Raw genomic sequence first — 12,794 nt, 5'->3', positions numbered from 1 at the left:
TAAAAACAGGTCAGGGCAGGTCCAGATCTTCAATTTCTAGTAAAAGATGCATCCCTTCATTCAGCTAGCAAAATGAAAAACGGTGCAGCTGAATGTCTGGATATAGTTCACCCTCTTGTGTTATAAACTAGAATTGCAGTCCTATGGAAAATGAATTTTTGCTGGTCTAAAATAGCAAAAGAAGGTGGTTAAGTGGGATTAGTCCTGCTCAGGGCTGGTATATGTGACTCAAAACCTATGGGAGACCAGAACCCATCTTGAGGAGCAGGTGGTGGTCTGGTAGGACACCCTAGTACATCCTTTACAGCACCAGGATGCGTCAATTGCTCTGCAGAGTTTTGGGACGAGTGTAATGAGGAACATCAGTGGGAAGGGGCTCCTCTGTGCAGCAAGAAGATGCTGTTAGATATGTCTCCGTGGTTTTCAACATCTCTCAAAGTTTATAAACTGTCAGCATAAAGAGTTTCTGTTTCCTTTGTATCCACCTTTTTATTAAAGTCAGAAATTTAAAGATAAAATAAAAGCTATAATATGTAACTAGTAAATCTGTAGGATAATTCTATAACATAGTTTTATCAATATAATAATATTGTCAGTCAGAGGAATGATTATGATAATGCCCCTCACTAAAGGAGTCAAAAAGTTTCTTCAAGTAACCAATACCACTGGCAGGTAACAGATGCAAGTCCTCAGTTCTGGCTCGATATAAATACACGGTTCTTTGAAATCATCCCTTGCATTGTAAAAGGCTTGGAAAGATATGAAATTAAAACCTTTACAGGTTTTTTAAAACCTTTACAGGAGCTGCCTGCAAATAGAGGTGGGAGAAGACACATCTAAGGCCTTCACCTGAACTTAATCCTCTTGGAGAGATCACAGAGGTGTACAGTGCTAGGAAGTGACACTGAAATGGTTCCTGGGAAGTTCTGGGGAAAATCAGATATTTTGAAGGGGATTTTTTGGGAATTTTTGGTAGCCATATTTTATTTTCTACATGCTACAATACTAGTCCCAGATGAGTGACAGACTTACTCATAGAGAAGATGGGAAGGGATATCTCCACCTCTTTCTTTTTAAGAATGTTTTTAAAAGGCTTCCTATTTCTTGACTGTTGGTGCCATATGAAAAAAAAAAAAACAAACATTTATCACTTGTATACACAGATGTATGAGAAACTTTGTGTTTAGGCCACAGGGCAAAATTTGGCAGATTCAGTGTTTACCTCCTTATTTTGCTGTACAAAAACATGTATCACTTTTTCCTTTGTCTTTCTTTTCCAGTCTCATCCCCACTCACATAGAGTATCAGAGAGTCTTGAAATATCCATAAGGAATTTTCCAAATGAAAAAAAAAGACATTATTAATAACTTCAATGAAAAGCTCTGTTTGTGGACTGGTGGTAAATCATGTATTTATTTAGCAGAAACGCATTCCATTTCTAATCAAAGAAAAGGTAACAGAAAAAAGTGGAATTTAACATATTTTGCAAAAAACCCTAAAGTGATATTAAAGTGTGTTTCCCATTACAAAGAAATGAATCAGTGGATGATCCACCGAAAGGAAAACCATGAAGTAAGACATTAGTAGCTTAAGCATGATTCCTACAAAGTCTATAAGAACATCAGAGGTTGTTTGAGCTACTAGACTTATTTAGGACTGAAAGAGTGGTGAGATGTCAGCAAAAATGTTACCTATAGGTCAGACTGAGCTGATGCACTGAAAGTGAATACACTTCACAGTGAGTTCTACTCTTTCCTAGTAAGTCAGTGTCACGGCAGCTGTAATGACATCTGCCAGGACATTATATGATTTGAGTGGTGCATCTGCAGGTGGCAGGACACTTCTCTCTCACCAGTGGATGGCTACAGCTAAACAACATTTTCAGATTTCTGCAGTTTCCAAAGAAATCTTGATGCTTGCAAGGATTGGCTGAAATACAAGAGAGAGAAACAAAACCATGAAATTTTAGTTGAAAAACAAGTCCTGGTCTGAATACATCTCTATTTTCCAAAAATTTCATATTTCAGGTCTATATAGTCTTGGTACGATTGCTCTGCTGTAAAAAAATGCTTGAATATTACAGAAAAGGGAATGCAGGCAGAAAGGCAGTATCCTACTCGCCCCATCTACTCCTACACTTTTACTCGCTCCACATAGAAGTCTGCAGAACCCAGGGGCCTGTGCACATCTTCACACACATACAGATGTATGAACCCTCACAGTCTTTTCCTGCCCTTAGATGTAGATGTACATTAAGACATTTTATTTTGAGCTTTCCAGAAGAGGGCAGCAGAAGATTGACGGTGTGATAATGCACCTATTGCTCAGGAGCAACATAATTTACCCATTACCACAGGATGGTTGTAGTTGGAAGGGACGTCTGGAGGACATCTAGTCCAATCCCCTCAATCAAGATTGTGCCTGTTCTAGTGGGATTTTTAACCATTGTTATTTCTGGGGAGATTGGAAATGGGCAGTTTCAGGATCTTTCCTCCAGATTAGCAAGAAGTAGCTCTAAAAAAGTAAAATGCTACAAAGGAACCACATTACTATCTGAGGTAGCGTGATGTTTGCTGTAAGGATGACAATACATTCACTTACTGCAAAGCCCTCTGTCACAGTGGCCAGGACAGTCTGCACATTTTGGTCCATTTCTGTAAGGTGTAGCTATTTGCATTGCATTATTTCCTCTGAAATTCGAAAGAAATACAACACAAAACAAGATCAAAGTGCAGCTCTGAGCCATCGACAGAAATTTATGCTACTTATCGCACTGAGAGGAATTCAGAAGTTTTTGGATAAAATTATTTTCGTAGGAAGTTGTATTTTAGTTTCAGATATTTTTAGAATATTAGACCTTTAATTATAAATAGGAGGGACAATAAGGCTTGGAGAAAGAAAATTAATCAGCTATTTACATTTATATACTATCATCAGTTTAAAAAAATCTTCTGTGCTTCCTAGTTCTGCTTTTTCAATGGCTTTCAAGTGATTGTGGCTTACAAGCACATAACCTCTGCAGCTGCCTTCTGACATGCAGCTGTTTCAGATGCACTCTTTGCCTCTGTGAATATTCATTTGCTGTTGGCTTACACTTTACATCTGACTTTCTTGTTTGTAGCCCAAATTGCAGGATGACTTGTGTGTGATGCCTGATTCTAACAGAGGTGGAACTTTCGTTGTTCATAGGCTAAAGTTTCTCTAATAATCTGTTTCAGTGTGAAACGTAATAAATTTTGCTATTTATCCTGGTGTTAAACCCACAATTCACATTGGTATTTTCAAAACTATAAATGGTTAAAATGAAACATAATAATTTTATCCTATGAATGGCAAATAGACTGTGGGAGCTTTTGAAAGCTTATCTAGAATCATTGCACCTTAAATGAGTGAAAAGGCAGTACGTACGGAGGACAGTATTGGCAAACATAAAAGTAGTTGAACTGGCTCTTAGGACAGTAGGCAACTGCACATCCAACCTGGTAGCTGCTGTACCATATTAGCTGTAGAAAAACAAACAAACAAACAAACAAACAAAACACATTATTTCAGAGTCATGTTTTATTGAATTCTCATTGAGCAGGTCAGAAAATTGCAGAAGCAGAATATAATATTTTGTTTCTTATTTTTTTTAAATCTATTTAGCTTTTAAGTTGTCAGTTAACTGAGAGAAAGAATAAATAGAAAAATGAGTTAACCATGTCCTCCAGTCTCCAAATGGTTTTGAACACAGTTTCTGGCAGGACAATGAAGTTTCAATTCAATTATTTTCATCATAGATATTTTGCTCTGACATTTCTTAATCAGGTATTCCAATCCCTATACAGAAAATGTTTATTTCTAAATTAAAGGTATTAAATAATTTTTTTTCCCTACAGAATAATATTTTTCTTCTGGACAGCTTTTCCAAAATACTGGTTCAATTGCCTCAAAATTAGATGAAAAACAATTAGAACTTATCATTCATCTCTGAATGACAGTGTGAATTATAGATAATGATTTCATGAGAGTGATAATTTTTTTTCTGATTATAAATATCTCTCAGCTCACTGAAGTGTACTCATGTAATTCCAGTGCATCATTGCAGTTTGTTTCAATTCTCCATACCTGAGTATAACTCGCAACATTGACATTTTTCGAGGTTGCTCCAAATCCATACTTGAAATTGGAGGACTGGCTGTACCAGACTCTAATTGCTTCAGCCCACGTTCTTGGATAAGATGAGAGTAATATATTCTCACCACAGGTGACACCTGAAGTAGAAGTAAGTGTATTGTGTTACTTAGGAGAGAAGTAAGATGTAGGGTGGGAGATATGACAGAGGTGTTGTAGCTACTCCCTAAGAAAAAGATCATAGAATCATAGAATAGAATCATAGAATAGTTTGGGACCTTCAAAGCTCATCCAGTGCCACCTCTTCCATGAGCAGGGACATCTTCACCCAGATCAGGTTGCTCAGAGCCCCGTCCAGCCTGGCCTGGGATGTCTCCAGGGATGGGGCATCCACCACCTCTCTGGCCAACCTGGGCCAGGGTTTCACCACCCTCAATGTAAAAAATTTCTTCCTCAGGTCTGGTCTGAATCTCCCCTCCTTTAGTTTAAAAACATCACCCCTTGTCCTATCCAAACAGACCCTTCTAAATAGTCTGTCCCCATCTTTCTTGTAGGCTGGTTTTGGTGAGATTATTTCAGTCACAGATACTTATTTGACTACAAAATGTTACACAAAAAAGTCTGTACAAAAATGTCATATCAACAGTCATCTATTGCACTGTATTGTCTCCCGCAGTAGCCAAAAGTGGGCACTTAGAGAGAGGTACAAAAATAGGGCAAGTACATAGCATCCCTCTCTCTCAAGTTCCAATAATTTGTCTTTCAGGGTATTTCTCTGGCAAAGATGGTGTTTCTGTGTTTAATAATCCTCAAAAGATATTTTACAATACATTAAAACTTATTTCTAGTTCACGTGCAGAGGGGTCATCTGCAATTTGCGTTAAGTTATCAGTTTAGGCTTGACATTTGTCACGTACCATTCATGACTCTCTGGTCTCTTGGACTGACTTTCATCTCACACTTATTTGCCCATTTCTGAGCATTCCTGGCAGTTTTCTCACTCCACACCTGAAAGACACAAAGGAAGAAGTATACAGGTCACAGGTAGGTTAGTGAACACCATGAAAGAGAAGAAAACAAATGGGGAGTGACTTGGATGTTGTGCACTGAATGCTCCTGTGGACCTCAACAGAAAGCAGAGGAGTTGTGCTGATTTACACTACTGGGGCATGTGCATCACATTTCTTTAGCACTGAAATGTTGCAGAGCAGGTTATTCTGCACAGTATCACACAGTCCTGATCTCCAGACAGTCCTTATTAATGAGACTTCTATAACTTACTGTTGCTTTCTTTTGCCTATGTGAATTAACTTTGAAGGCTGCAGTGTGCTGAATGATATAAAACTAATTTTAAGCCCAGGTGCAGCTGAGATGTAGTGATAGACAACAGCTGGACTTTGAGGATGTGGAATGTTTGCAAGACTTAACCATAAAGCACTGACCAACTCATCTGCCAATAGGATGGGGATAACAGAGAATATCAGGGGTGACAGGGATTGGGACAGTAATGGGCAAAGCAAGTTCATCTGAAGACAAATGGTTATGAAAATTTAGGTCTGTCTTTCCCCCCTGACAATGTGAAATTCAGAAACATATTGTTGCTGGTGCTCCTTCTCTTTGCTTTATCGACTGTTTCCTTCACCCAAGGAGTGTGTTTCTCTTCTTCTAAGGGAGATGCCCATCCCACAGACTGAAGAATCTTATCCATAATCTGAGAGCTAGCACTGCATTTTGTACCTTATTCCTGGTTTAAATGCTTTCCCTGGAACGATTTGCAGTTGCTGTCTATTGCAATGAGGAAACATAAGGCAAGAACTTGTGATTCACTGTATGGGTTATGTTAATGTAGGTTTGACAGCAATAAACAGATACAGTTGGGGCAAACCTGTGTTCATGATTCCTGCAGACAAACAACTCTAAGCATGGAACAGTTCCTGATTTTTTTTCAAGTGCAGAAACTAATACATATTGTTTAGGAGAAAGGTTTCAAATAGCACTTGTGGCCCATCCTGAGACCTTTGCAATGATTTTACAAGTGCTTGCAGCATCATGATGTGCCTGCAGAAACAAAGGGATAAAATTCTGATCTCTCCATTTCAGTCCCAGAGCATGTTTCCTCCCATCTCTGTTCACTGAGTGTGGGTTGTTTAGAATGGTAAAAATCTTCTGCTAGTGATGTGGAAAGCAGGCTAGTAGGAATGCATATCTTACCATCTTCAGCATGTTCCTGGCTGTGGGAAATACAGATCTCCGTATTTCATTGTGATGCTCAAGGATCTGTTTTTGGTTTTGATACTTAGAATAAGGAAAGGAGGAGGACATGTCCATTTGTTTATACTGAAAACCCTGGAAAACAACAACAATGAAGGTTCCAGTTAACCAAAGTTTAATAAGCAAGATAAAACATGAGTTTCTTGTCAAAGTAAAACTTCCTTCCTTCCTTCCTTCCTTCCTTCCTTGATTTAAATGGTAGTTTTGGCCTTACATGAAATTTATAGCTAGAAATTCTTCCTTCAGATGTCTCCACATCAAACACAGAGAATGCTTAGCTGTGGAACCAAATTTCAAGACTGACTTTGACCTCTTGTGTGCATTAAGAAAGTCCTTAGCTCTTACCACTTGTAAGCTTTGGAAGTATGTGAATCTGGATCAGAACTTAGGAATGTTTGCACACCATGTTCTGAAACACCTAAGGTCAAGAAAGCAATTAATGGCTTAGATTGTCTCTTACATAGTGATGTCAGATTACGAATCCCTGCAGAGAAAGAGAGTTGTGATGCTTATCTTGGAGTTTTCAGACTAAAATATCTCTCAGGAAAGGATTCTTCCCACTTAGTGTCTGAGGATGAGACATCTCAATCTAAGCTAGAGACCTTCACATTCTTCATCATTACTGGGCAACTTAGGGCATAGTTTTCCCAAGATTTGTTGAAGAAATAGATGATCAACATCTCTCAAATACTATTTTTTTTTCATTCATTATTAAGCAGATATTGATAAATCACTCACATTCAAATATCTCTATAGTAGATATCTACATATACAAGATTAATCTTTTATAAAGAGAGCTGAAGACTAAATTTCTAATACTTAGCCAAACTATTTTAGAATAGCATCAGTTCATATTTTTTAGGGAAACATACTTTAAAAATAATTCTTTGAAGACAATAGTATTTTGATAGGTGGAAGAAATATTTTAATACAAAAATCTGAGAAAACAAAGAGTTCGTTTTCATTGTGGAAAGAATGTGTTAACTATAATTTCAAGCCTTAATTGTAAAGCTCTAGAGATCACTAAATCACATTATGCCACCTCAGATATCTATAAAATGTGCTCAGATATGGCTCTTTGAATAGGTGAATGCTCCTACCTGTCCATCAATTTGGTGTAGCAAAGCAGCCAGGAAAATGATTGCAGTTAGTAGATCCATTTCTACAAAGGAAAAACAAACAAGAAAATCCATTAATCTCTGTTGCATAAAGTTTGTTGTGTAATGTGGCGTGTGAGTAAGATACAAAATTGTTGCAAAGTCAAGCCTGTCACACAGAAGATTATATTAATTGCTACCTAGTACAGCTGGATGTACTGAAACTGTGCAAATGAGTGTATGATCATATATGACGACCACTATCTAGTACAGAGAGAAGACTCCATCTTGCATTGAAGAACGGATCATTAAGTAACATAAAAATTTGTGTATTTTGTAACAGAAGGATCAACCCCCTCTTGACTTGTTTATTCAACATATCTTGAATTTGCAGCATTTCCTTAATCTTTGCCTCCTCCTTGTATAAAAATAAAATAAAATAAAATAAAGGTCATTAATGTGTTTAGTAGGGTCACATCAGTGTCCTGCTCAATCAAGCATCATCTGTATTGGGAATTGGTATTGTGGGTGGAACAATGGGCACATCAATAATTGTCTCCATCTCTTTCTTGCTCCCTCTTTCCTCATTAAATCAGCATCATATTGGCTCAAGCAAATGGTGGTGATCATCCTCATGTTATATCTGACACCTAACAAACAAAGCCTTCAGGAAACAATTTTGCCTGTTGCCCTCTGGTCGCTAAGATACCTTAGAGAAGCAAATACCACAGTATATACACAGATAGTCTGAAACCTACTCATACTCATGTCATAATTTTCTGTACACACCAGAAGCAGCAAAGCTTATATATCTTTGTATTTTTTAAGACATATAGGAAATAATGACTTTTTGGTAGGTAAGAGTAAAGGTGTGGCAAAATCCTGAGGAAGAGTAACTTTGATCTCAAATGGTTACCTTAAGACAGACTGAAGCAACCGAGGAAAATTGATGTAATAAAAACTGTCAAACACAATGAACCTTACAGCTGGTCCTTCAGAAAAATCTTCAACATGGGCAATACAGGTCAGTGGTAGAGATCTAGGAACCCTGCTTGACAGGGAAACTATTGTGATAACACCTGTTAAAACCATAAATATACAATGAAAATAAAAGCAATCCACCATCTCTGCTAAATGATTAAATTAACATGTTGATGTTAAATGAGTAGAATGAGTTGAGAAAGTCTACAGAGAACTTTTCCTTCTGGCAGGAACTGAAGGAGGGATTCACATCTCTAAGAATTAACAGCAAGTTACCAGGATCCTGGAAAAGCATTTTATTCTTCTTTCACTAAGTAGAATGAATATTTCTTGTTCCTGGAATGACGACTTGGAAGACAAGGCACTCATAGCATTATTTATATTCTGTTCTTTGTTTAACACCTGAAATTGTATGTAAATTTTTGATCTGATCTCCCTTTTATTTATGTTGGGTTTATGTTACTGAAGTCAGTGGATTTACTCACTATCTAGTTCTACCTGAGTGAATCAGCCTCCGTCTGTAGTGTCAGAAATTGCTGCTTATTATAAGGAAAATAAGTATAATAACAAAAAGAATAATGAAGGAGGTCCAGAAAGAGTGTTAGTTTTCTTTTCAGAAGCTTTGGTGTAACTCTTTCACCTACAAATAGTGCAGCAGCTCCTACACTCACTGAGGAGCAAGTTCTATATAATGGGATCTCTCACTGGGTACAAGAAGGTCCACATATAACCCTTGTTTGGAGCTAAATTTCCAACTTAAATTCAACCCTGGACAGAGGGCGTGGGGAAGTCCTGCCTGAACACTGGAAAACACAAAGTTTTTCAAAAATCTTTGTTTGTAAGACCCCTTTTATGTTCACAATTTATGAGTATTCCGTACCAGTCTGTGGTAGGAGTATTCCAACATATATGTCAGAGGGTGTAACTTCGTGGTAAAGGACTCGATGTAACTATGCTCTTGCCAATATTTAGCTTTGAAGTTGAGAGTGACTTTCTTTGAATTTAGATGCTAATAACTGCAGGCATAGCTAGAAATATTCAACATTTTTACAACACAGGATAGATTTTCCACTAGGACTGGAGGACAATCAATCAGAGAACATAAATGTACAATGTGACTTTTACATACAGCCAAAAGATCTTAGGGCTAATAGTCACAGCAAAGTGTTCATGAGCAAATGTAAGACATGAGTCCATATATCAGAAGAAGGTAATCAAGCCACTGTTGGAACAAGGTAAGTTCTTTATTTTTTTTAGATGCCATCTCTGCAGAGTTTCAACCTACCTCTAAGGAAATTAAAACAAAGAAGAAAAATGAAAACACTTGCATGGTAGCGATGCAAGACTAAGTTATTCTATGCAATGTGTTGTATTGTTTCAGGAGCTCACAAAATAATGGGCTTGGTGTATCCATTACCAAACTGATACTAACAAAAATGGCAGAACAACACTGCCATGTAGAGATGTGAGTTTGAATCCAATGGGACTCATAGTTACATTATGGTAGCATTGTGCCTGGGCTAAGAAATCTTATTTCTTAGGAAGTCTATTCAACCAATGAAAACACCAAGAGAATGTGATCTGTTGACTATAATGTTCCTGGTACTAGACAGGAGGCAGCTAAATTCATCATTTGCTTCAGTACTGTATTCTGTTGTGTGATATTAATCATCAAGACATTCTATCACACTGAAGACTACATGTCACTCAGATATTCAGTCTTAAGCTTGTTTTCCCATGACTGCATAAGAAAATCACTTGCATGAGGTAGAGGCAGGGATCTCCCTGATATTAATGAAGAATAAATTCTTGAATTGAAGGACTAGCTTTGGCCACTGATGACTTGTCCTTACATGCAGAAACAAGATCTTTCTGGGACTCCCCTGTTAAGTGCTGCAGCTGGAAACATATAACATTCTTAGCTCCAGGATCAAACCCAATTAAAATACTACTGCACATCTTCATTTGTTAGATTGTACCATCAAATCTGTCCCTTGGAGTAAATGTATTTGGCTTTACTTTGAAAGTAAAAAGATACAGTCCTCAGATCCTTCCCTGTCAATAGTATTCAATCCTCAAAATTGCTTCTATGCTTCTAAAGAAACAAATGCTAGCAATACACTTTTAGGTAGCTCTGCTTTAAAACTGGACCTTTCATGCAAATTTGATCAAATGTAAAAAAATAAATCTCTGTCTAAAAAGCTAGAAAAAAAGTTCAATTTGAAAAATATAGTCCAGACTTTTTGTGTTTAGTGCTGGTGCTTCACTCCTCAGCAAAGCCTTTTTTCCTGCCACCTGGTAAAGCTTTCAGGTAATAGCTGGTTTAAAAGTTTGTAAAAGTGGGAATATTTGTCTTTTCAGTTTCTTTGATAAGTTCTACCTTCTCTAAGTTATTTTCTTTAACTTTCATTTTGTAAAGAAATTTTCACTCAGCATTAAGAAAATACAATCAGTGTACTGCATGCTATGAGATTGAATAGACATTTTAATAGCTTTTATACCTGAAAGCCTGGACAGATAGTTAACATTTCTAGAGGGTAAAATTATGAGTTCAGCTGTATTAGTATATGCCAATACCCAAGTGAAAAAAATTCAACATGAAACTAATGAAAATGACATCAGAAAACATTTCCCATGATTGACCACCCTCTACAAAGTGGTCAAATGTATGTTCACATTTGAAGAATGAAGCGAGTCAGTGTTACGTTTTGATGCAAATAAATATGGGAATTAGACTTCACTGTAGCCCTTTCACACCAATACAGGTGGAAAGTGTGCTTTCTAAGCAAAATTTATTATTAATTTTTAATTTTTTCCTCTGGGATTATTATAAGCAGACATTTTCTCTTAATTATCACACTTCATACAACTTAGACATTAACTACGTTAGCCTTTGTAGCACAGTGCCCAACCAATACTGATCAAGTGACCCTGTGGATAAAAGCTCTAATACTGAAATTAAATTCTGCATACATTACCTTTGTCCAGCCAGAATCCTTCTGTATCTTAAGAAAAGTGGTAGGAGTGAGAGGCTTTCCTCACTCTAGGCTTGCATATATATGTGTGTTCCCCTCTATATCTTTGTCAATATTTATTGCTCATAAATGACATCAGCTTTGGGGCTGCACATTTTAGAAGAAAGGACTTTTCTTAAGAAACAGGTGACTGGAAATGAACCAATCCAACTACATTGTTCTGGCATTTTTTGCTTATCTCCAGGGCCAGGAGAGACGCTAAAAGGCCTGTCCTTTAGCAGCACTTTGACTTTGCCAAAATACTTGTAGTCTAATCAGCACACTGAGGTGCTGATGTTGTGTTAACAAAAGGAAAGATCAGGTTTAGGGATGGTTGCTTTGCTACTGTCTTCTTTGGCTCTGGTAAAAGAGTGAAATAAATCAATATAAGTCAACAACTCACTTCATAGCCACGCGTGATGGGCAGCACAGCAGTGTCTCCTTCCAAGTGGTTCCTGAACTTGCATTTGCTACATAAAATTTATGTTGCATTAACTCACTGAGGCCAAGAGGCTATCTCATTAGGCGCTATTATACACACGACTCACCCCCTGCGTCGCTGAAGAGTAACCTGCTTGCAGAATGGTTACATGCATGTACATCTTCGCCTCTCAGTCTGAAGGAATCTGTGGCATGTTTGCATTTTCACTCTGGTGCAGCATCATTCTGCTCACCTTCCCTTTTTTCAGAATTTATTTATACGGTAATATGATTTATAAGGTAATATTGCAAAGTCAGTTTCGACAGGTCCTCAGTGCTCAGCTGCTCTACTTAAATACAATCTGTCTTCTTCCTTCCGTGCTGCCTGTTGTCTTTCAAAAGTCATAAAATATCTGCACATCTCCTCATTCTTTTCTTGCAGTTCCCTTCCTCACTGCTACCTTTGTTGTGATGATTTCACACTGAGCACCATTTTCATTATGCTGAGTTGAAGTTGCTGTCCATACAACAACTCAAAGTTGTTTCATTTTTTCCCCATTTTCTGCTGTATTTCTGCAGCTATAAGCTGTTGTTAGCATTTTAATATTGTATTATAACTCCTTTCTAACACAGCTGCTTTTTTTTCGTTGTTTGTATAGCGGGCAGCATTACGGGAAGTCGCGTGTGATAAGGTCTCCCACATCCTTCCATGTTCTGAGATAAGGGTAAGAATGCTTTTTTTTTTTTTAATCTGAAGTGCTTGTGACAACTTTGATGAGACCAGGGTTATCACCATCAGAAAACCTAGCAAACTGTCTACCATAGTTATTAGGACTGCACTTCTCTTAACTATGAAGGGAGACAGTCTAGCACCTCCAGATACTCAATATCCTGGGAG

General features: G+C 37.5%; 1 pseudogene; it reads right to left on the bottom strand.

The window, feature by feature from the left end:
* Positions 1-1,390: 1,390 nt before the first annotated feature.
* Positions 1,391-12,078, bottom strand: LOC110362541 (cysteine-rich venom protein TEL1-like; annotated as a pseudogene).
* Positions 12,079-12,794: the final 716 nt, after the last annotated feature.

This window comes from Columba livia, chromosome 3, assembly GCF_036013475.1.
Source record: "Columba livia isolate bColLiv1 breed racing homer chromosome 3, bColLiv1.pat.W.v2, whole genome shotgun sequence".
NCBI classification, from domain to species: Eukaryota; Metazoa; Chordata; class Aves; order Columbiformes; family Columbidae; genus Columba; species Columba livia.
Note: the sequence above shows the minus strand (reverse complement) of the source record. Positions and strands in the feature narration are given on the sequence as shown.